This window comes from Lepidochelys olivacea (assembly GCF_965140295.1).
Source record: "Lepidochelys olivacea isolate rLepOli2 genome assembly, chromosome: 20".
Taxonomy (NCBI): Eukaryota; Metazoa; Chordata; order Testudines; family Cheloniidae; genus Lepidochelys; species Lepidochelys olivacea.
Window position 1 is genome coordinate 4369768 of NC_140430.1, and position 25292 is coordinate 4395059.

At 46.1% G+C, this 25292-nt stretch overlaps 1 long non-coding RNA gene across 1 annotated transcript; it reads left to right on the forward strand.

Annotated features, from left to right (window-relative positions):
* Window positions 1–80: 80 nt before the first annotated feature.
* Window positions 81–24613, forward strand: LOC311510419. Its single transcript, XR_014709087.1, has 4 exons — window positions 81–703; window positions 7690–7804; window positions 16497–16597; window positions 19240–24613. It is a non-coding gene; the product is annotated as an uncharacterized lncRNA (long non-coding RNA).
* Window positions 24614–25292: the final 679 nt, after the last annotated feature.

Genomic DNA, 25292 nt, shown 5'->3' on the forward strand with positions numbered 1-25292 from the left:
CGCGCCGCGCCGCTGCGGCGGCCGGGACGCAGGGCCTCCCGGTGCGGCTCCACCGTGGGGACGCAGGGCCCCTTGGTACCATTCTGCGCTGGAGCCGCACGGTCCGTGGTGGGGACGGGGACCTCGCCCAGTGCCGCTCCGTGCTGGGGGCAAAAGGCTTTCTAGTGCCCTGGGGAAACTGAGGCGGAGAGCCCTGGCTTCTCCAAGAATGCCCAGCAGGGCAGCGGTGGCGCAGAAACTGGAACCCAGGTCGCCTGAGACGCAGCCCAGCAGCATTTTGGCCCTAGTGATCCCCAGAGATCGATGAGAGGGGGAGCTCTCGAGGGAGGAGGGGACTGTAACCCCTTTTTGGTCCCACCCCGATCGCAGAGGAAGACGGATCTCTGCCCTGGGAAGTTCACAGCCTAATCAGACCACAGGGTGGCGGGACATTCCCTGAAAGCTCTGCCCCCTTTCAGGAAAAAAATATTACTCAGGCCTCCCTGTGAGCAGAAAATCTGAAGTAACCAACAGAGCAGCATTCACCCCTAAGGGATAGGAGGGTGGACTTGAGGTAACTGCTGCCTGTCTTTTGGGAACCCCACGAGAAGGGCCTTGGCCTGACTTTCAAAGGCACTCACCGTGCTCGCTGCTGCTGCTGACTTCCATAGTAGAGAGACAAGGCGGGTAAATCCCATATCTTTTATGGAACCAACTTTTCCTGGTGAGTGAGACAAGCTTTTGAGCTACATAGAGCGCCTCTTCAGGTTTGGGAAATGTACCCAGAGTGCAGGGCTGGATTACCCAATAGGCAGACTAAGCCACATGCTTAGGTCACCAGCAAAGTAGGGGGCACCAAAAAAAATGAAAAGGAGTACTTGTGGCACCTTAGAGACTAACAAATTTATTTGAGCATAAGCTTCCATGAAGTGAGCTGTAGCTCACGAAAGCTTATGCTCAAATAAATTTGTTAGTCTCTAAGGTGCCAAAGTACTCCTTTTCTTTTTGCGAATACAGACTACTTGTGTACAGTAACCCATCATACTTACCCAGGACAATATGTGATGAACTCATTGGTCTAATGAGTGACAAAGTTCATTCAGCTATTGTGGATGAAATAAGTGGGTACTTCAGTTTATCTGTCGACTCTACACCTGATCTTTCACATATTGGTCAATTGAGTATTGTACTAAGATATGTCTCCCCCACAGTTGGAAAACAAGTGAACGATTTATAACATTCCTCAATTTGAAAAGCCACACTGGTGAAGAAATGGCAAATCCAGTACTGCATTATCTGTGCCAAGTTTGCAAAATAGATCAAAGTACAGAGGTCAATCTTATGACACGTCAGGGCATTATCAAGGAATGCAGAAAAAGCTTTTAGAACAGAACAAATATGCCATATGCTGCACACTCTCTCAATCTTGTTGGCCGCAGTGCTGTTGATTGTTACCCGGTGGCAGTAAGTTTTTTCTCAACAGTCCAGTTTATACATTTTTCTCTGCCTCAACACACCGATGGGCAGTTCTTAAAACATATTTGGGCAATGACTGTGTGTTGAAATCTCTTTCTAATACTTGCTGGGAGGCACACGCAGTGGCAACAAGTGCAATTCTGGAGTCCTACTCAAAGATTGTGGATGCATTAGCAAGTATAGCTGAAGATCAATCACAAAAGGGAGAAACTATCTGCAAAGCAGAAAACATTGCAAACAAGATGCAACAGCTAGAGTTTGTATTCATGTTGACCATGTGGAATGAAATTTTACAACACTTTTACCACACAAGTCAAGCTCTCCAAGAAAAAGAATTGGCTTTGCAAACATGTGCAGACCTCTGTCAACCATTAGCAGACCACTTACACACTTTGAGGAACGATTTCGAAAGATTTGAAGACATATCAAAAGATATCTTGCCTGATACTAACTACAAAGAAGCCCAGTCCCGCAAGCGAATCAGGAAAAAACAAGCAAATGATAGCAGTGCAACAGAAACAGCATTGAATCCTAGAGACAAATTTCGCGTATCTACTTACTAAAGTCTGCTGCAGTTTCCACGGTATGCATCCGATGAAGTGAGCTGTAGCTCACGAAAGCTCATGCTCAAATAAATTGGTTAGTTTCTAAGGTGCCACAAGTACTCCTTTTCTTTTTGCGAATACAGACTAACACGGCTGTTACTCTGAAACCTACGCTATAATTGATACACTTGAATTTCATATGAAGAGGAGAGGTAAAGTGTACAAAGACGTAGCAAGTAGATTTTCTTTTCTAAACGATATGGACTTATCTGATGAATAATAGTCACAAAGTTCCCAAAAGCTAGTTGATTCATACCCTGTTGACTTGAACATGAATCTGTGTGGAGAAGTACGGCAGTTCCACTGTTATAAGAAAAGGAGTACTTGTGGCACCACCTTAGAGACTAACAAATTTATTTGAGCATAAGCTTTCATGAGCTACAGCTCACTTCATTGGATGCATTCAGTGGAAAATACAGTGGGGAGATTTATATACATAGAGAACATGAAACAATGGGTGTTACCATACACACTGTAAGGAGAGTGATCACTTAAGGTGAGCTATTACCAGGAGGAGAGTGGAGGGGGGGGAACCTTTTGTAGTGATAATCAAGGTGGGCCATTTCCAGCAGTTGACAAGAACATCTGAGGAACAGTGGGGGGTGGGGGAATAAACATGGGGAAATAGTTTTACTTTGTGTAATGACCCATCCACTCCCAGTCTCTATTCAAGCCTAAATTAATTGTATCCAGTTAATTGTTAGTCTCCAAGGTGCCACAGGTTTCAGAGTAACAGCCGTGTTAGTCTGTATTCGCAAAAAGAAAAGGAGTACTTGTGGCACCTTAGAGACTAACCAATTTATTAGAGCATAAGCTTTCGTGAGCTACAGCTCACTTCATCAGATGCTCCTTTTCTTTTTGGGAATACAATGTGTATTTCCAAATGTAGAGATTGCACTACGTACTTTTCTAACATTGATGATTACTAACTTCTCCGCAGAATGCTCTTTTTCTCAGCTGAAAAAAACCCTCAGGGAACAACAATGTGTCAGGGCAGACTTGATTCACTTTCCCTATTGTGTATGAAAGCGGACATGCTTTGTCGAGTAAGCTTTGATGAACTTATCCAGAATTTTGCAATCAGAAAATCTAGAAAGAAGCTATTTTAATTTCAGCATACATGTAAGTTTTATGTCATTTCAAAAAATAAAATTTTATTTTACGGTATAGTATTGTTTTTATTTTGAATTACATAGGGGGTGGGGGACCATAATCTTTTCAGTGTTTAGGGCTTCTAAAGGTCTTAATCCGGCCTTACCAGAGTGTCACACTAGATGATCATAATGGTCCCTTCTGACTTTAATGTCTATGAGTCTATGAAAACCTGCTAAATACAAGATCAAACAGATTGTTTAGCATAAGTAGTTAGCACATATTCTAAGGGACCATTCAAGGTGAAGTGGCCAATTAACACCCCTGTAGTTGTAAGACAAAAAGGGGGGTTAGTGGGTTACAGGTTGTTGTAATAGACCCGTTAACATTTTACCCCCAATTGGGGATATTGCAGATTATGTATTCCTTACGCCATACAATCCTAAACCGAACTTCACACCCCTTGATAATCTGTACATTATTCCCTGATAAACAGAAACTTCTATTCTTAAATTCTTTACTGTTTTCTTTTTATTTTAACATCCTCTTAATACAATTTTTAAATAAGCCATGAATCCAGTGTCTTTATTAAGGTCATGATTTTTAGTGTCTAACAGTTATGAAATTAAGCTCCCAGGCTCATCTTTTGAAAGTATTGGACAGGTTTCCTTTGAGGATGAGGACTGATAGATCAAAATTCTACAAGCCATTACCCTCTAATCCCACTGAGGGTTACCAAAAGAAACTACACCATCTGCTCAAGAAACTCCCTGAAAAACGACAAGAACAAATCCGCACAGACACACCCCTAGAACCCCAAGCAGGGGTATTCTATCTGCTACCCAAGATCCATAAACCTGGAAATCCTGGATGCCCCATCATCTCAGGCATTGGCACCCTGACAGCAGGATTGTCTGCCTATGTAGACTCCCTCCTCAGGCCCTACGCTACCAGCACTCCCAGCTATCTTTGAGATACCACTGACTTCCTGAGGAAACTACAATTCATCAGTGATCTTCCTGAAAACACCATCCCGGCCACTATGGATGTAGAAGCCCTCTACACCAACATTCCACACAAAGATGGACTACAAGCCGTCAGGAACAGTATCCCCGATAATGTCACGGCAAACCTGGTGGCTGAACTTTGTGACTTTGTCCTCACCCATAACTATTTCATATTTGGGGACAATGTATACCTTCAAATCAGCAGCACTGCTATGGGTACCCGCATGGCCCCACAGTATGCCAACATTTTTATGGCTGACTTAGAACAATGCTTCCTCAGCTCTCGTCCCCTAACGCCCCTACTCTACTTACACTACATTGATGACATCTTCATCATCTGGACCCATAGAAAAGAAGCCCTTGAGGGATTCCACCATGATTTCAACAATTTCCATCCCACCATCAACCTCAGCCTGGACCAGTCCACACAGGAGATCCACTTCCTGGACACTACAGTGCTAATAAGCGATGCTCAAATAAACACCACCCTATACCGGAAACCTACTGACCACTATACTTACCTACATGCCTCCAGCTTTCATCCAGACCACACCACACGATCCACTGTCTCCAGCCAAGCTCTACGATACAACCGCATTTGCTCCAACCCCTCAGACAGAGACAAACACCTACAAGATCTCTATCAAGTGTTCTTACTACTACAATACCGACCTGCTGAAGTGAAGAAACAGATTGACAGAGCCAGAAGAGCAGCCAGAAGTTACCTACTACAGGACAGGCCCAACAGAGAAAACAACAGAACGCCACTAGCTAACTAAACTAGGAAAATTTCCTATGTCTGACTTTTTGTTGCAATACAGAAGGACATTTTTATTCAGAAGTGAAAACTTTCAGCCCCCAACTAAAACCTCTCCAGCGCATCATCAAGGATCTACAACCTATCCTAAAGGACGACCCATCACTCTCACGGATCTTGGGAGACAGGCCAGTCCTTGCTTACAGACAGCCCTCCAACCTGAAGCAAATACTCACCAGCAACCACACACCACACAACAAAAACACTAACCCAGGAACCTATCCTTGCAACAAAGCCCGTTGCCGACTGTGTCCACATATCTATTCAGGGGACACCATCATAGGGCCTAATCACATCAGTCACACTATCAGAGGCTCGTTCACCTGCACATCTACCAATGTGATATATGTCATCATGTGCCAGCAATGCCCCTCTGCCATGTACAGTGGCCAAACCGGACAGTGTCTACGTAAAAGAATAAATGGACACAAATCAGATGTCAAGCATTATAACATTCAAAAACCAGTCGGAGAACACTTCAATCTCTCTGGTCACACGATTACAGACCTAAAAGTTGCAATTCTTCAACAAAAAAACTTCAAAGATAGACTCCAATGAGAGACTGCTGAATTGAAATTAATTTACAAACTGGACACCATTAAATTAGGCTTGAATAAAGACTGGGAGTGGATGTGTCATTACACAAAGTAAAACTATTTCCCCATGTATTTTCCTCCCCTACTGTTCCTCACACGTTCTTGTCAACTGCTGGAAATAGCCCACCTTGATTATCACTACAAAAGGTCCTGACCCCCCCCACTGGTAATAGCTCACCTTATCTGATCACTCTGGTTACAGTGTGTATGGTAACACCCATTGTTTCATGTTCTCTGTGTATATAAAATCTCCCCACTGTATTTTCCACTGCATGCATCCGATGAAGTGAGCTGTTGGTCACAAAAGCTTATGCTCAACTAAATTGGTTAGTTTCTAAGGTGCCACAAGTCCTCCTTTTCTTTTTGTGGATACAGACTAACAGGCTGCTACTCTGAAACCTGGCTTTGTGAAGTGTTCACCCATGGGTAATACGGTGTTTTTGTCTTTTATCATTTATCTTTTTTTCTGTGAGAGTTCATCCGAGAGCATGGTGATAGCAGAGGGTACACAAGCACACAGGCCGTTTTCCTCCTCAAAGGTTGAAATCAATGCAAGTTAGATGCCTAAATACTTTCGAGGATCTTCACCTTAGTATGTCAAGTTGGGGACCTAAAATCAGTGGCCACTTTTGAAAAAAATGTGGTTCAATTTCTCCATGCCTCACTTTCCCCATCTGTAAAATGGGATAATACTTCCCTACGTCCCAGAGAGCTGTGAGAATAAAGGCCCAGATCTTCAGAGGTCTCTAGTCGCCTAATGCTCATTTACATATTTGGGAGACACTCAGATACTATGATGGGACCTATGTAAGTACCTTGATAAACAGAATCCTCCTTCTTCATGTGAGAACTCAGGGGTCAGACAGACAATTTGATCAAAACAACTTGGTGCATGATTGTGAGGATGTGAAGCAGCAGGGAGGGGGGAGTGTTGACCTGGGAATGTGCCCTGGGGATGGGAGACCTGAGAGCCTGTCACCTGAGCCAGGAGGGGGAGGGGGAGGTAACACCTCTGCCCAGGAATGTGAAGACAGGCTGCAGAAGGGAACCTGCTGCGGGGGGGGGGTTAGTTTCAGTTTGGGGCTGGGTGGAGGAACACAGGGGACCCCAGGGCTGGGGTCTAAGCTCCCTGCTCCCCCAGAAGGCCTTGACTGGGGTCCTGGTTGTACCCACAAGCTCTGTTTTGGACTGTGTTCCTGTTGTCCAATAAACCTTCTGTTTTATTGTAGACAGACAATTTGATCAAGACAACTTGGTGCATGATCTTTAGGACCTAGCTCAGAGGTGGGCAAACTACAGCCTGCAGGACCGTCCTTCCTGGCCGGGGAGGCTTGCCCCCAGCCCCTTCCCTGCTGTCCCCCCTCTCCCGCAGCTACACCGCTGCGTGGGCAGCGCTCTGGGCGGCGGGGTTGTGCGCTCCTGCCGAGCAGAGCGGCAGCGTGTCTAGCTCCAGGTGGGCGGTGCGGCTGCCAGACATGCTGCTCTGAGTGGCATGGTAAGGGGGCTGGGGGTTGGATAAGGGGCGAGGGGTCTCGGGGGGCAGTCAGGGGACAGGGAGCAGGGGGCGGAGGTTCTGCAGGGGGGCGGGGGCGGTCAGGGGACAGGGAACGGGGGCGGGGGTTGGATAGGCACGGGGTCCTGGGGGGCCTGTCAGGGGGCGGGGTGTGTGGATAGGAGTTGGGGGACTGGGAGCAGGGGGGTTGGATGGGGGTGGGATCCCGGGGGGCGGTTAGGGGCGGGGGTCCCAGGAGGGGGCAGTCAGGGGACAAGGAACAGGGGGGTTGGATGGGTCGGAGGTTCTGAGGGGGGCAGGAAGTGGGAGGGGGCGGATAGGGGGCCAGGCTGTTTGGGGAGGCACAGCCTTCCCTACCCAGCCCTCCATACAGTTTTGCAACCCCAATGTGGCCCTTGGGCCAAAAAGTTTGCCCACCCCTGACCTAGCTGCTTCCAAAGCAATGGGGCTTCTGTGCAGAATTTTTTTATGAGATTGACGTTATTGCCGACTACTACACTGCGTGGAACTGAAAAGAATGTCATTATTGTTTAAGTTCCAGTAGTATCTTGAGAAATACTGAGAAGTGATTATATTTATATTAGCTTGATTATTTGTATTACAGTAGCATCAAGAGGCTCCGACCGAGATGTGGGCCCCCAGCATGCCAGGCAGACAATCCCTGAGAAGAGCTCACACTTAGAGGAGGATGGAAGGGGGAAACTAAGGCACAGAAAGAGGTAATGCCTTTCCCAAGGCCATGCAACAAGTCAGTGGCAAAGGTGGCTATCGAACCCAGAGCTCCCAGCTTGCAATCCAGTACCCCAATCACTGGATCTCACTGCCTCTCCGAATAACAAATATGGAGTCCAATGGTTAGAGCAGGAACTTTGGAAGTCAAGACTCCTAGGTTCTACTCCTACCTATTATAATATGTGCTTATAGCAGTATCCTGGACTTTGCTTTTTTTAGAAAATCTACAAGGATTTTATATAGATTGGCTAATGGAGAATTCTCTAGTTCTTATAAAACATATTAAAAATCCATTCCATGATGTAAAAGTCTGTTTTATCCTTCACTGGTTTATTACTTAACTCCATAAAGTATAAGTGATTTCCCCCCTTATTAAATAGACTGTTCAGCTTGAGTGCTCTGTTCTCTAGAGATGGTCGGAAAATTTCCAACAGAACATTTTTCTGTCAAAAAATGCTGCAATAATGTATCAATTTAGATGGAAACCAGCAGGTTTCCTGCCCCTCCCTGGATCCTCGGCAGCTCACCTGGGGAGACGGGACCAGAAATTTTGAATAAGTTCCATTTCAGTTCTTCCCAAAGGGATTTTTTTTTTAAATGTCCCTCCGATGGAAAATTTCCTATGTCTGACTTTTTGTTGCAATACAGAAGGACATTTTTATTCAGAAATGAAAACTTTTATTTGGGAGGCAAATTCTGGTTCCCACACAGCTCCACAATGACTTTTGGCTAGGGAAACCTAGAGATCAAATATTTGAAATAATTATTTTCTGAAAACTATAATGCAAAAATAAAGAAAGAAATGTTGTCACCTTTGTCACCCAAGTTTGTGATACAGTCAGAACAGAATTGGGCTGTGGCTGGTGCATCACTGTGGCCATTTAAAAAGTCCACAACACACAACATGTTCCCCTATCTCTGTTTCCCCACCCCACAATTTCATTATAATCCACCGAAACAGACATGCTGTTTCACCCTGACACATCAGGGAATGCAAGACAAATAGATCAAGCTATGTGTTAAGGGCAGATGAAGAAGAGAAAATCTTGCCAGTCACCATAAGAAATGTCACCCTCAACAAATTAAACTATATGCCACAGTGCACATAGCATATGCTTGCTTGTACTCCTGGAATAGGAGAGAGCTTTGTAGACAAGCAAGCAAGACTAATCTTTGGCTTTTAGTTAATGTCTGTAGGGGCTTGGGGAGAATAAAGTTCATTATATTTGTCCAAAGCTTCAACTTTTCACAAGCAGACAAGTTTTGCAATGCTGCTTTCCTTTTGTTTAAAACACATAGGAGCAAAATAATTACACATGTTATCAGGGAAACAAAACCACTGAATCCAGCACAGATAACCAGGCAGTGAATGTGTGGAGCTTTTTGTTTCCCTGTGGTTGTCTCTGGGCTAAAGGGCAAATTGTGCATTTCCAACGGAGTGAAAAATTCCCCTGTATGTCTGCAACCCTGAAAGATAAATCCCCCTTCCGGCAGGTTGAAAATGACATCATCAAACTGAGCTGGAAGTTGTAGCTGCTAGGAATAGATGGGTTTCAGAGTAACAGCCATGTTAGACTGTATTTGCAAAAAGAAAAGGAGGACTTGTGGCACCTTAGAGACTAACCAATTTATTTGAGCATAAGCTTTCGTGAGCTACAGCTCACTTCATCGGATGCATATGATGAAGTGAGCTGTAGCTCACGAAAGCTTATGCTCAAATAAATTGGTTAGTCTCTAAGGTGCCACAAGTACTCCTTTTCTTTTTAGGAATAGATGGTTGATCATGCTGAATCAGGCCCGAGGTCATCTAGTTTAGCATCCTGTCTCCCACAGTGGCTAACACCAGTTGCTTCAGAGAAAGGTACTAGAAGCCCCGCAGTGGCGGTAATGGGGTAGCCTACCCCCAGGGAAAAATTTTTCCTAGACCCCCAATAATTTATGCCCTGGAACAGGAAGATTTATATTGCTTCCAAAACTCTTGGGTTGCTTTGTGTTTTGATAATCTGACCTAGCTGCCAGTAGCCTTGTTAAAGATCAACATGTGGGTGCTGCCCATGAGACAACGTCTGCTATTGACAGTGCCTAGGAAGGGCGACAGAAACACTTTATTACTTGAACAATGCTCCATTGCTTTGAGAAAATAAACACCTCTACAGGTGCGAAACATAGCAAGGAAGCTTGACTCTCCTCTGAGTTAAGGAAACCAATAATTAGGAATGGATTTCCTAGCTCTTCCCCTCTCTTCAGATTACTTACCCAGCTCGCTGATCGGAGAACTCTGGTCCAGAATATATTTCTTAGTCATTATGCCGAAGCGGTGTTTGCCACTTATCCCACAGCTCCTGGGACACAGCAGCGGAGCCCACTCTGCTCTTGTCTTTATACAAGTGTCCCCCCTCCGATAAGATAACGGTACTTCAGATATGCCCAGGAATTGGCTGGCATTGGGCAGAGCTACTTGAAAGAAGCTTAAGAAACCAATTGGAATGTTGTTTTCCAAACACAATTAACCCGGCTTTCCTCTTATCATTGTGAAAAGAACTGACAGGGGGGTTATTCATGGGTCATTAATTGGGTATCAGAAACCTTGATCCAGAGGACTTTCCCTAGTTCAAGTGGCTGTGGCTTATCCACTCCCCTGAACAAATGTTATCAATATGGAGTGCTAAATCAAAAAGCCATTTGGTAGAACTTTATGCAGCTCTCTGGCAATTAAGTGCGTGAGACACGCTGGACTCTGCTCTGACAGGGCCATTTTTCCGACAGATTAGAAGCAGAACGGGCATTGCTGTGTCGCAGTACATGCAGCGCTCATAGGGCATCAGCTGAGTAAATACGATACAAAGTATCATGGATCGATGCTGATCTGAAAGTTTTGTAAAGATTGAATGTATCAATCGATTACCTGGAAGCTATCAGTAAAGCCTATAAAAGCTTCTGTGCATTTCTTCTGATAAGCAAAAGCTGAACATGCAGAACGTGAGCTGCCATATACTCATTTGACAGGCTTATCACCCAACAGGGCATGGGAGGTATCGTGCCACCTCAGCCTTTCCCCAAAGGTGGTAGAATACATAAATGTATTTGGCTCATGATGACTGTGAAGCAGCCACCAGGCCTTCTGAAAGGATAGGATGGTATGACCGTGCCTCTGTGGGTCACGACTGCGAATACCAATTCAGGACAAACCGCTGAGAAATAGAGCAAGCACACCCCAAAACTGGTGGGTTATTCTCCCATAAGATATACCAAACCAGCAACAAAAGTAAACTTCCGTTTCACCAAACTGACTAACAAGAAGCAGTCTCCTTAGGCATTCCAGTCCTTGTATCGCCACCAAAAACACTAGATTTAATGAATGAGTGGTTATTTAAAACCAGTTTAATCAAACAAAAGGGTTCTTCTGATCCCAAAGGACATGCCACATACCCAAAAATCATGCTGTTGCCAGTCCTTTACTATCTAAAATCTGAAGGTTTATGTATAAAAAGAAAAAGAAAGAAAGGTGAGAATTAAAATTGGCTAAAGGAATCAAATACATACAATAATTGCAAAGTTCTTGGTTCAGGCTTGTAGCAGCGATGGAATAAACTGCTGGCTTGTTAAGTCTCTGGTTGCTTCCAAATCCTTGGAAGGTCTGCAGTCCCTTGGTTAGAATGCTCCCATTAGTATAAGTTCATTGTCCAGAGATTTGAGCAGGAAAGAGGCAAAATGGAGATGTCTCCAGGGCCTTTTATAGCTTTTACCAAGTGAAGGGGAAACCTGTTGTTCTAGTTTGTGGAAAACCACAAGTAACAAGATGGTGTTTGGAGTCACATGGCCAAGTCACATGTCCGTGTATGATTTCGCTTAGTCATAGCAGAAGCCATCCCATAATGCTACAGTTAGAACGTTCACAGGAAAGTCCATTACATGTGGATAGGCATTTTCCATGCTCCTTTGTGAGTTAAGTTTCAGAGTAGCAGCCGTGTTAGTCTGTATCTGCAAAAAGAAAAGGAGGACTCGTGGCACTTTAGAGACTAACAGATTTATTTGAGCATAAGCTTTCGTGAGCTACAGCTCACTTCATCAGATGCATGCAGTGAATTGGGTTCTGCATGCTAACACCCAGAGTACTTTTTCCAACACTTCGGTATTTCGCAAGGGTGCTGGTATAAGCTCAGTATCAGCAGTGAACTGAAAGGGTCACCAAGTTCTTTTGGCTACAAAGCTCTTCCCTGCAACATTTCACAGACTATTTCAGTTCATCTCTTTTTCCATGCTTGCTTTTAAGCCTTCAAATAACTTGTTTTATCGCACCTCCTGCCTGGACTTTGTGAAAGTCCTTGCTAGATTTTCATCTATGTAATCTGGTTAGCGGCGCACACACCCTTTCACAGCTCAGTGTAAGTTGTTAGACAACATAACTCAAGCTGTCTGTAAATGAAGGCTGGAATTCCTGATCAGGATTCTGAAGAAACCGCCTTTGCATTCGGAGGTTCTTTAATGTGCTTCCCAGGACTATGGCCCTCAGGCCATTTCTGCATTAATGAAATTTGTTCTGGCCCAACTACACCAATATAGTTGCATTGATGCAAACCCCGAATGTAGACGTGCTGCAACAGTGCAAAGCGAGGCCTATACAAGAGTAAGCTGCACAGGTGTAAACCCTGCTACATGTCTACACAAAGGGCAGGTCTACACTTAAAAGCACTTAAGTGAAGACGCTCCTATGCCAGCGGGAGAGCTTCTCCCGTTGGCAGAGTTAATCCACCTCCATGAGAGGCTCTCTAGACAGGGGGTTATGTTGGTATAAATATGTTGCTACCCCTGAGCAACGTAGTTAAACTGATATAAGTCTGTAGTGTAGACCTGGCCGGACGGTTTGCAATGATGTAGTTACAATGGTACCAGATTCCTTAATGCAGACATATGGAGCACCATGCTTTCCCCCAGACTCCTCAAAACTGAGGATCTGAAATGCGAAGCTGGAGTTTCTTTCCTGCCCAAATGTTAAGCCTGCATGCATCCGATGAAGTGAGCTGTAGCTCACGAAATCTTATGCTCAAATAAATTTGTTAGTCTCTAAGGTGCCACAAGTACTCCTTTTCTTTTTGTGAATTAAGTGTTCATTGATGGGCCATCCAACTTGAATAGCTCCTTCACAATGTGCTGGCTAAACACCTTGTTGTTACCACAGGAGCAAACATTTGAAATACAGGTGCATAGTTAATATTCATAACTTCAGATACAAAAATGATACATGCATACAAATAGCATAATCATATTCAGCAAATCATAACCTTTCTATAGACACTGTACTTGACATACTTTGGACAAGATTTGTTGCAATTATATAACAGTGATAGTAACAATGATCTGCATGGTCATATTTTAATCAGATAATGTCACAGATGGAATGACGCAATATTGATCATTCCCTTTCTTACTTCCCCTTCTCAATAGTTGGGCATGTTCCTATCACACCCAACAGTCTACCATTAATAATTTTTGGAGAGGGGAGGGTGACAACCACTGTAAATTACAGAAACTAAACCAACATCCTTCAGTTTCAGTAAAGCCTTTCAGACATCATTGTTTAGTGGCTTGAGTATAGGAAAGGGAGCCAGGAGCCTTGTGACAGATATTGGCATTGTATTGATAACAAATGTTATCAATATGGGGAACTAAATCAAAAAGCCGTTTGGGAGAACGTTATGCAGCTCTCTGGCAATTAAATGCATAAGACACGCTGGACTCTGGTCTGACAGGGCCATTTTCCCCACAGCTTAGAACCAGAACGGGCATTGCTGTGTCACGGTACTTGCAGCGCTGATAGGGCATCAGCTGGGTAAATATGATACAAAGTTTCAGAGTAGCAGCCGTGTTAGTCTGTATTCGCAAAAAGAAAAGGAGTACTTGTGGCACCTTAGAGACTAACCAATTTATTAGAGCATAAGCTTTCGTGAGCTACAGCTCACTTCCTCAGATGCATATCGTGGAAACTGCAGCAGGCTTTATATATACACAGAGAATATGAAACAATACCTATTCCCACCCCACTGTCCTGCTGGTAATAGCTTATCTAAAGTGATCATCAGGTGGGCCATTTCCAGCACAAATCCAGGTTTTCTCACCCTCCACCCCCCCACACAAATTCACTCTCCTGCTGGTGATAGCCCATCCAAAGTGACAACTCTTTACACAATGTGCATGACAATCAAGTTGGGCTATTTCCTGCACAAATCCAGGTTTTCTCACATCCCCCCGACCCCCATACACACACAAACTCACTCTCCTGCTGGTAATAGCTCATCCAAACTGACCACTCTTCAAGTTTAAATCCAAGTTAAACCAGAACATCTGGGGGGGGGGGTAGGGAAAAACAAGAGGAAACAGGCTACCTTGCATAATGACTTAGCCACTCCCAGTCTCTATTTAAGCCTAAATTAATAGTATCCAATTTGCAAATGAATTCCAATTCAGCAGTTTCTCGCTGGAGTCTGGATTTGAAGTTTTTTTGTTTTAAGATAGCGACCTTCATGTCTGTGATTGCGTGACCAGAGAGATTGAAGTGTTCTCCGACTGGTTTATGAATGTTATAATTCTTGACATCTGATTTGTGTCCATTTATTCTTTTACGTAGAGACTGTCCAGTTTGACCAATGTACATGGCAGAGGGGCATTGCTGGCACATGATGGCATATATCACATTGGTGGATGTGCAGGTGAACGAGCCTCTGATAGTGTGGCTGATGTTATTAGGCCCTGTGATGGTGTCCCCTGAATAGATATGTGGGCACAATTGGCAACGGGCTTTGTTGCAAGGATAAGTTCCTGGGTTAGTGGTTCTGTTGTGTGGTATGTGGTTGTTGGTGAGTATTTGCTTCAGGTTGCGGGGCTGTCTGTAGGCAAGGACTGGCCTGTCTCCCAAGATTTGTGAGAGTGTTGGGTCATCCTTTAGGATAGGTTGTAGATCCTTAATAATGCGTTGGAGGGGTTTTAGTTGGGGGCTGAAGGTGACGGCTAGTGGCGTTCTGTTATTTTCTTTGTTAGGCCTGTCCTGTAGTAGGTAACTTCTGGGAACTCTTCTGGCTCTATCAATCTGTTTCTTTACTTCCGCAGGTGGGTATTGTAGTTGTAAGAAAGCTTGACAGAGATCTTGTAGGTGTTTGTCTCTGTCTGAGGGGTTGGAGCAAATGCGGTTGTATCGCAGAGCTTGGCTGTAGACGATGGATCGTGTGGTGTGGTCAGGGTGAAAGCTGGAGGCATGCAGGTAGGAATAGCGGTCAGTAGGTTTCCGGTATAGGGTGGTGTTTATGTGACCATTGTTTATTAGCACTGTAGTGTCCAGGAAGTGGATCTCTTGTGTGGACTGGACCAGGCTGAGGTTGGTGGTGGGATGGAAATTGTTGAAATCCTGGTGGAATTCCTCAAGGGCTTCTTTTCCATGGGTCCAGATGATGAAGATGTCATCAATATAGCGCAAGTAGAGTAGGGGCTTTAGGGGACGAGAGCTGAGGAAGCGTTGTTCTAAATCAGCCATAAAAATGTTGGCATACTGTGGGGCCATGCGGGTACCCATAGCAGTGCTGCTGATCTGAAGGTATACATTGTCCCCAAATGTGAAGTAGTTATGGGTAAGGACAAAGTCACAAAGTTCAGCTACCAGGTTAGCCGTGACATTATCGGGGATCGCTATCTTAAAACAAAAAACAAAAAACAAAAAAACTTCAAATCCAGACTCCAGCGAGAAACTGCTGAATTGGAATTCATTTGCAAATTGGATACTATTAATTTAGGCTTAAATAGAGACTGGGAGTGGCTAAGTCATTATGCAAGGTAGCCTGTTTCCTCTTGTTTTTCCTTAACCCCCCCCCCCCCCCAGATGTTCTGGTTTAACTTGGATTTAAACTTGAAGAGTAGTCAGTTTGGATGAGCTATTACCAGCAGGAGAGTGAGTTTGTGTGTGTATGGGGGTGGTGAGTTTGTGTGTGTATGGGGGTGGTGTATGTGTATGTGAGAAAACCTGGATCTGTGCAGGAAATAGCCCAACTTGATTGTCATGCACATTGTGTAAAGAGTTGTCACTTTGGATGGGCTATCACCAGCAGGAGAGTGAATTTGTGTGGGGGGGTGGAGGGTGAGAAAACCTGGATTTGTGCTGGAAATGGCCCACCTGATGATCACTTTAGATAAGCTATTACCAGCAGGACAGTGGGGTGGGAGGAGGTATTGTTTCATATTCTCTGTGTATATATAAAGCCTGCTGCAGTTTCCACAATATGCATCTGAGGAAGTGAGCTGTAGCTCACGAAAGCTTATGCTCTAATAAATTGGTTAGTCTCTAAGGTGCCACAAGTCCTCCTTTTCTTTTCATGATACAAAGTGTCATTGATCAATGCTGATCTGAAAGTTTCATAAAGACTGAATTTATCAGTCGATGAATATACCACATTGTATTAAATTTATGAATGGTTGATGTCTGATTGTGTTCTACTTCATGTGGGCGAGTAATCTTAGCTCTTCCAAGAGCTAAAAAACACTAAGGTAAATCACTGAGACTAAACAACTCTAGAGAGGGATCAGCCCTCATGCACGGGCTCAAGCTAAGTTTTCCATAGATTAGGAGACAAAGAAAGGGCCTTTTTCTATAAAAAGATTGGCTTGAACTGACACAGGGCCTTCTTTCTGATCCAGCAAACAGACAGGACCTTCTGTCCAACGGTTGGGGCAACCCTGGGGAAGGATTGGAAGGACTTTGATCTACTAGTGCCCCAGAAAACTGATGGTGACCTCTGGTAAGCTTTTAGCATATAGGAACGCTGATTGTTTTTTTATATTTTCTCTATAATACTTTTAACTTAAGAATGAATGTGCTTGCTTGGAAAGGGCTGTGTGATGACACTCAGAGAAAAAGCAAAGCATAGGTGCTGGTCTCTAGGCAGACTGACATGCCGGGGATATCACAGAGTAAGGCAGAGAGCAATACAGCCTTAAAACCCCCGGGGTCAGTGAGGAATGGGACAAGAAACAGGTGATGGCTGGAGACCTGATTGGGAGTTCCAGGCACAGTTACTCTGAAATTGTGACATCTGGCTCTGATATTGATTCTCTTCTGTGACCACAGACAAGATATTTCCCCTCTCGGCCTTGTAAAATGGGGAGAACACTCTCTAACTTTGCCGGAAGTCTGTGAATTGCTTAGTGAATGTAAAGCTCACTGAAGATAAAACAAAATATTATTGAAGTGCTAATTAATTGATATTAAGAATACTATCCCAGAACAATGATGCAAAAAGAAATAAAGCCAAACTCTTCCCATGATGCCACTTCCAAGTTTGTTCCTGAAAACTGTACTAACAGGTCAAACGATATTGTACAAGAACAGCACAATCTACCCCATTTGAAAAAAGCAGGAGCTGTCCATCAAGACATTTGTAAGTTTGGTGGGTAAGATATACAGTTATTATTTGCATAGCATCAACTACAGGCAAGGCACTTGTACCACTGCATTTAGCCATTCCCTTTATTGGCACTTTAGGGAACAAGAAAATCACATCTAAAGAGAGTTAAGGTAACCGAGGAGTCCTGGCAGAAACGAGGGAAGGTGGAAGGGTGCGAGAAAGAGGGAGGGAGGGACAGGCACAATTGGACAGGAAGAGGGACTCATGGAGAAACAGAGAAGAGAGAAAAGGAGGACTTGTGGCACCTTAGAGACTAACAAATTTATTTGAGCATAAGCTTTTGTGAGCTACAGCACTCTAAGATGCCACAAGTCCTCCTTTTCTTTCTGTGGATACAGACTAACACGGCTGCTACTCTGAAACCAGAGAACAGAGAGTTTGACAGGTGGGTTGGAAATTGTTAGACAGTGGAAAGATCTCACATGTCTCAGAAATTCCTGGAGATTTTATTTAGCTCAGCAGTTCTTACAGTATCACACCCAGTGCCAAGAGAGGAAAGTCTCACGCCCTTATGTGGGCATAGGGTGACCAGATAGCAAGTGTGAAAAGTTGGGACACTTTTTTTTTTTTTTGGTGAGGTGGGTATAGTTGCATATATAAAACAAAGCCCCTAATGCCAGGATGTCTGGTCACCCTATGTGGATGTGACAGAACATATCTTTTGAAGGCAGGGGAATGGTGTGTAAAGATCCCACTACAAGACAACACTAGGAATAACCCCCTCTAGTGGCTTCAGGTGGCACAGGCATAAATCATGAGTTATCTCTTGGCCTGGATGGCTGTACAAGTGCTGGCAAAGTCCAGAGAGGACAGAAGCCTTGGGTCTCCGCACACATAGGAATGGCAGGTTTCAGAGTAACAGCCGTGTTAGTCTGTATTCGCAAAAAGAAAAGGAGGACTTGTGGCACCTTAGAGACTAACCAATTTATTAGAGCATGAGCTTTCGTGAGCTACAGCTCACTTCATCGGATGCATATCGTGGAAACTGCAGCAGGCTTTATATATACACAGAGAATATGAAACAATACCTCCTCCCACCCCACTGTCCTGCTGGTAATAGCTTATCTAAAGTGATCATCAGGTGGGCCATTTCCAGCACAAATCCAGGTTTTCTCACCCTCCACCCCCCCACACAAATTCACTCTCCTGCTGGTGATAGCCCATCCAAAGTGACAACTCTTTACACAATGTGCATGACAATCAAGTTGGGCTATTTCCTGCACAAATCCAGGTTTTCTCACATCCCCCCGACCCCCATACACATACAAACTCACTCTCCTGCTGGTAATAGCTCATCCAAACTGACCACTCTTCAAGTTTAAATCCAAGTTAAACCAGAACATCTGGGGGGGGGGGGTAGGAAAAAACAAGAGGAAACAGGCTACCTTGCATAATGACTTAGCCACTCCCAGTCTCTATTTAAGCCTAAATTAGGAATGGGTTTATGCAGGACATCTTCCAGAACATTCAGGAGACAGCATCTGCCCTGAGGTGTTCACAGTCTGACATCAGCAAAATTGCAGGGTGGCAATCAGGGTACAGGAGAGCTCAGAGTGTTGGGGACACTGGGGCATGGCCATTAGGTAACTCGAGGGGATGGAAGACCACAAGTGTCGATGAAGCCCCCTCGCACTAGGCCCAAGTGTCCTTGGCCCCCCCCACCTGGAGGCACTCGTAGCAGTTATGCTGAGGATCTGCAACAATATGTTGCGGAGTCAGACTGCCTGAAACTAAACAAGGCCAAACAGGGCAGATATGGAAGAACAATGCTGAATAAAGCAGCTTTATGTATAGTTTAATAAATGATACAAAAAACAAGGGAACTAGCTGGTAACTGGATTGGCTGGCTATATGGATACTTAGGGCAGCTTGCTATTGGATAGGTATGCTGGGAAAAAGGATGTATAAAAGCCTGTGTAACTTCCTGCTCTGGGTGCAGGATTTGAGATTCTATTCTCCCTGGACCTTGTTTGCAGCTGCAAATAAACTTTTCTGCTTCTCCACCCCGTTGTGATTATTGGGTGACGCACACCGGGTAGCAAACCCCACCCTGCTGTTGTTTTGCCTCTCGGCACTGGGTGCCGGCAACAGCTTTTGGCGTCCCTGGGTGGGCGATGAGGCTGCTATTTAGCCTTGCCTGGACTCCTCCTGGAGGTCGAGGATTGCGGCGAGAACCGACGCCCACTGCGCACCGGTGAGTTCATCAGGGACCTCGGAGGAGACGTGATTTGATCAACCCTGGAGGGCACAACAGTGCAACGCACTCATATAGTGGAGAAGCAGCTATGGGCAACGGTGAGGAACCGGTCCCTTGGACATAGGGGAGGAGCAGCTGCAGGCGACGGTGAGGAACCGGTCCCTTGGATGAGGTAGGAAGGAACCTTTTGAAATCCGGATTGTATGCTCTGTTGGAACTGGGGACACCCAGAGTTACCCTGTAGGTATGGGACAGGGACAGAGCTCGGGGGTTAGGGCACAGTGTATGCCCCTAGAATGCATTCTAGCAAATTGGAAGGTATTTGGTGCGGATCCCATGACTAAGAGCCAATTAAAACGATTCTGTACAGTTGACTGGCCTCAATATCAACTAGAGGACCAGGAGTGGTGGCCACCAGGAGGGTCAATTAATTACAACACGATCCTCCAATTAGTTTTGTTTTGTCAGTGAATGGGTAAATGGAATGAACATTTGTATGCACAAGCATTTATGGCTTTAAGAAACAGAACAGAGCTGTAATTCTGCAGAGCTGTAATCTGACTCCAACTGGTTCGGTAGTAGCTAATGTTAGTCCCCAGACCCCCACCCCCACTGTAATGGCAGAGCCGGTGTCCCCTTCGGCCCCCACACCCCCACCTTATAAGGGTAGGATGCCTCGGGTTACAGAGATTGCCCCCTCGGTGGGACTCTATCCTTTGATTACCGAGACTGTTGTGGCTTGCCCAGGGGCAGACGGACGTCAGGCTACCACTGTGCAAGTTTACACCCATGTGCCATTCAATCCAATAGACCTAGCAGCTTTTAAAACACAGGCTGGGGAATTCTCCATGAACCCAAGCAGGTTTATTTCAGTCTTTGAGGGGTGCCTCAGTAGTCACAAGCCGGATTGAATCATAGAGACGACTGTAATATCCTCCTGAGAACCCTGTTGTCTGAGGTAGAGCGGAATCAGGTTACAGCTAAGGCAAGGGGAGCTTCAGCTTTCAAGCGGAAAAAAAAAAAAAAAGAAAGGAAGCTATCTGTCAAGTTCCTGCCCCAAGTAATCGTAAGCGGCTCAGGGCATTTCTGGGTATGGCAGTCTTTTGCAGGATATGGATCCCAGAGTTTGGACTGTGGGCTAAACCCCTGTACGACTGTGTAAAAGGAGCAGATCATGACCCCTTCTATTGGACCCCAGAGGCTGACAGGGCATTTAAAATCTTGAAAAGGAAGTTGATGGAAGCCCCGGCTCTGGGCCTGCCGGATCTCTCTAAGCCGTTTCAGTTGTATGTACATGAACGAAAGGGGGTGGCCTTAGGAGTGCTCACACAGCTGTTAGGAGCATGGAGACGTCCCGTGGCTTATTTTTCTAAGCAACTGGATCAGGTTGCAAAGAGTTGGCTGGCATGTTTACGGGCGGTCGCAGCTACTGCCCTAGTGCTTGAGAAAGCCAAGAAGCTAACATTGGGAGGAGTTATGCAAATCTATACTCCCCATATGGTCCGAGCCTTATTGGATGCAAAGGGAGGGCTTTGGCTCACCCAGGCTCGGATTGCTCAGTACCAGGCTAAGCTGTTAGAGAACTCTGAAGTCACCTTATAGCCTTGCCCTTCCCTTAACCCAGCCACCCTCTTGCCAGAAACAGAGGAACAAAAATATGACTGTTTAGAGATCATAGATGCCCAGTACTCCAGCCGTTCGGATTTAAAGGATGTACCCCTCCCAAATGCAGATTATGGGTGGTACACTGATGGTAGCAGTACTGTAATAGATGGGCAAAGGAGGGCGGGTTATGCTGTTGTGACCCTCCATGACATTGTGGAAGCTGAAGGTTTTCCTGCTGGGACCTCTACCCAGCTTGCCAAACTAATAGCCCTGACCCGTGCACTTGAACGGTCAAAAGGAAAGTGGGTCAACATTTTTACTGATTCAAAGTATGCTTTTGGTGTGCTGCATGCTCATGCTGGCCTATGGAAGCAAAGGGGAATGCTGACAGCCCAAGGCTCCCCAGTCAAGTATGGGCCCCAAATCCTCTGGCTCATAGAAGCCCAGGTACAAGTGGACTGCTTAGTCTGCCAAAAGAATAACCCCCGACCGGGACATCCTGTGCCACCAGCTGCCCTAGAACCCACTCCGGGCCCCGGACAAGTGTAGCAAATAGACTTTACTGAGTTTCCCCGGACCCAAGGGTTCAAACATCTCCTTGTCATAGTGGATCGGTTCAGCGGATGGCCAGAAGCCTTCCCATGCCGTAACTGCACTGCCAGAACAGTGGCCCTCAAGTTTGTTAAGGAGATCATTCCTCGCTTTGGACTCCCCCTGTGGATGGAATCTGACAACGGGACACACTTCACTTCAAAAATCATTCAAAGCATCTCACATGCCTTACAGATCCCCTGGAAACTCCATACGCCCTGGAGACTGCAAGCCAGTGGGGTAGTGGAGCGGACCAATCAGACCCTTAAACGGCATCTCTCAAAAGTGTGCCAGGAAGCCTCACTGCGATGGCCTGATGCTTTGCCCCTCGTCCTACTTCGTATTTGTTCTCCCAAAGAGTAGATTAGGGCTTAGTCCCTTTGAAATTATGTTTGGAAGGGCATGGCCTATGAATGGCACCCCGGTTCTGTCAGGGGAATGGGAGTTGGGTAATGGTTTTTTGTCACAGTGTATGTGTTCCCTGTCTGCTGTTCTCTTGTCTCTTCACAGGTATACGAAGGATTCCCAGCCTCTCCCCTTGGACTCTCCCGTCCACTCCTTACAGCCCGGTGACTCCGTACTTGTTCGTACCTGGAAAGACAAGCCTCTCCAGGAAAAGTGGAAAGGACCCTATACCATCCTGCTGATCTCCCATACAGCGGCAAAGATCGAGGGACACAAGAACTGGATCCATCACTCTCGTCTGAAGGCAGTACCCGCCCCCTCGTCAGCAGGACAGTGGACCGTCCAGCCTGCTGACTCCTCATCTAGTGACGATCTCGGGCTAAAGCTACTGTTTAAAGGACACAAATAGCGGGCACCTTAATGCTAAAATGGGCCCACCCAGGTATTGGAGACCCTGGGTTGGGAAGACTCTGGTGATAATTAATTGGGTAACATTGTTATTCTCTGTATTGGTATTTCCAAACTGTGCATATCGGGAGCATAACTCCTTTGTTTTGCTTGCGCACCATGTTGCTACTTTAACAAACCAGACTGATTGCTGGGTATGTGCTCCAACTCCACTGCCCCCCAAAACGGGAATGCCCCTTGACGTACTTCCCCTGACCTTAGCAGAATTAGACGCCACCAAAGAGCAGAAAAGAACGGACTTGCCGTTCTGAAATAAGACCTCTTTACAGCAAGCCACCTATAGGACCAGGAGTATTCAGTTGCAGTACTCACTGAGGGAGTGTTATGTTTTACGCAATCTGATCACTATGGGCGTCCTGTGGGAAACAGGTCCTGTGTTATTACACAGTGGGCTGAGGGGTATTGGATAAAGACCAAAAGGGGAGGCCAGCAGTGTGGGTGTAATGGTTCCTCCCCTTTTAGGGAAACTCTTACAAATAATCTTACCACAAAAGAAAGGTTTGGAAATATAACTTGCCGTCCAGTTAATATCTCCAACGTAGCAAGCCAATGGTGGGTTTGTAGTGGTCCCTATGGCGAGTGTAATTTGAACGGCACAATTAGAAATGCCCCCACTTGTACCCAATCAGGAGGATGGGATGCCCCCTTAGGGGCATATGAACTGTTTGGAAAAGCAGCCTTAAATATCCCAGGAATCCCCTTAAGAAACAGTCCTTACTGGGCCCTACAGGGTCACTATTTTGTATGTGGCTGAAAGGCTTACAAGGTGCTGCCAGCCAACTGGACAGGTAGCTGTTATATAGCTCATGGAGTTCCTCATCTGTCCATAACTGCCACATTGCCCAAAGGAAAGATTAGAAATGCCCAAGACACTTCTGTTGAGTCACAAGAAAAGACCCTGTGGCGACTGACTACGGCATTGGAGGGCAATATGAAAAATTCCCTCACAACCGAGAAGCTTGTAGGGTGCTCTGTACTGGGAATAGTGCCACTGTTTACCAGGCCAGCCATGGCATGCATAGGCCGCTATACTGTAAGGCTGCAAATGGTACTTGAGAAAGTGGCCTTAGAGTTAGAGGACTCGGTTAGTGATTTAGGATCAGCAGTAAAAACATTAAATAAAGAGGTACAGCAGCTCAGGACCTTTTCCCTCCAAAACAGGCTGGCTTTGGACTATCTCTTGGCATCCCAAGGAGGGGTTTGTGCCCTCGTCGGGCCCCGATGTTGTGTATATGTAAATGATAGCAGTTATGAGATCTATGAAAAGGTGGTACAGGCTGAGGCCCATGCCCGAGCCGGAGCACAGGTTGCCTATACTGCCCCAGAGAGCAATTGGTTGCAAACCTTGTTTTCAGGCTGGGGTTTGTCGTTTTGGCTTGGTGGTTTATTTAGCCTGTTATTGAAACTTCTCTTTCCTGTATTGCTTGTATTAATGGTATTATGCTGTGCAGTATCATATGTCAGGGCCCTTTTGCAAAAGTTAATAAGTCATTCTCTTCAGGGCTATCACAAAGTGCTTATGCAAAGTCCTACTGTAAAGAAATAAATAGCCCAAGTGAAAAAACTCAGAGCCAAGGCTGTTGAGTGTTCTCAAAGGAGGGAGTTGTTGAGGACACTGGGGCATGGCCACTAGGTAACTCGTGGGGATGGAAGACCACGAGTGTCGATGAAGCCCCCTCACACTAGGCCCAAGCGTCCTTGCCCCCCCGCCTGGAGGCACTTGCAGCAGCTCTGCGTACTAGCCCCCCCCCCACCTGGAGGCACTTGCAGCAGTTATGCTGAGGATCGGCAACAATATGTTGCAGAGTCAGACTGCCTGAAACTAAACAAGGCCAAACAGGGCAGATATGGAAGAACAATGCTGAATAAAGCAGCTTTATGTATAGTTTAACAAATGATACAGAGAATCAGGGAACTAGCTGGGAACTGGATTGGCTGGCTATATGGATACTTAGGGCAGCTTGCTATTGGATAAGTATGCTGAAGGATGTATAAAAGCCTGTGTAACTTCCTGCTCTGGGTGCAGGATTTGAGATTCTATTCTCCCTGGACCTTGTTTGCAGCTGCAAATAAACTTTTCTGCTTCTCCACCGCGTTGTGATTATTGGATGACGCACACCGGGTAACGAACCCCTGCTGTTGTTTTGCCTCTCGGCCCTGGGTGCCGGCAACAAGAGCATCCTGATCCATGCGCAGGCAGGAGGCTATCACTGCCCCTTTGGCAGCGACTGGTTCTTCCCAAATGCACCCCAGGGTCGTGTGAATGAAAGCGACTGGCACTTCACTCAGCAGGGGTAATATCTGCTGCAGCAGGTCCCACATATGCTGGAGGGAGCTCGGCTCGTGCTCCTCCTGTCTTGGGAGGGGACACGGGCCGGAACACCTCACCCATCCCCATGCCAAGGGCGGGGCTTGCCTTGCTCTCACCCTTCCTCCTGCTGTGTAGGATGAGAGGGCGCGGGGAGCAAGGCCTTGCCTGGCTATATCCCCCTACCCCTCTGCTCCACGTCTGGCTGACCCCTCCCCCTGCTGGGGGGCACATCCTGCCTCACTACTCCCACCCCCACCCCACAGCTGGGGAAGGGCCTGGATCACCTTTCCTGGGAGGGTGGCTCAGCCCCAGCTCCTGCTTCATGGCCGGGGAAGGGCCTGCCTCACCTTTCCTCCTACTCCCTCCCTCTCGCGGGTAGTGGCTCATCCCCAGGCTCCGCTGCCGGCCCAGGCACAGACCTAGCCCCGCCCAATTCTCACTTCCGCCTATAG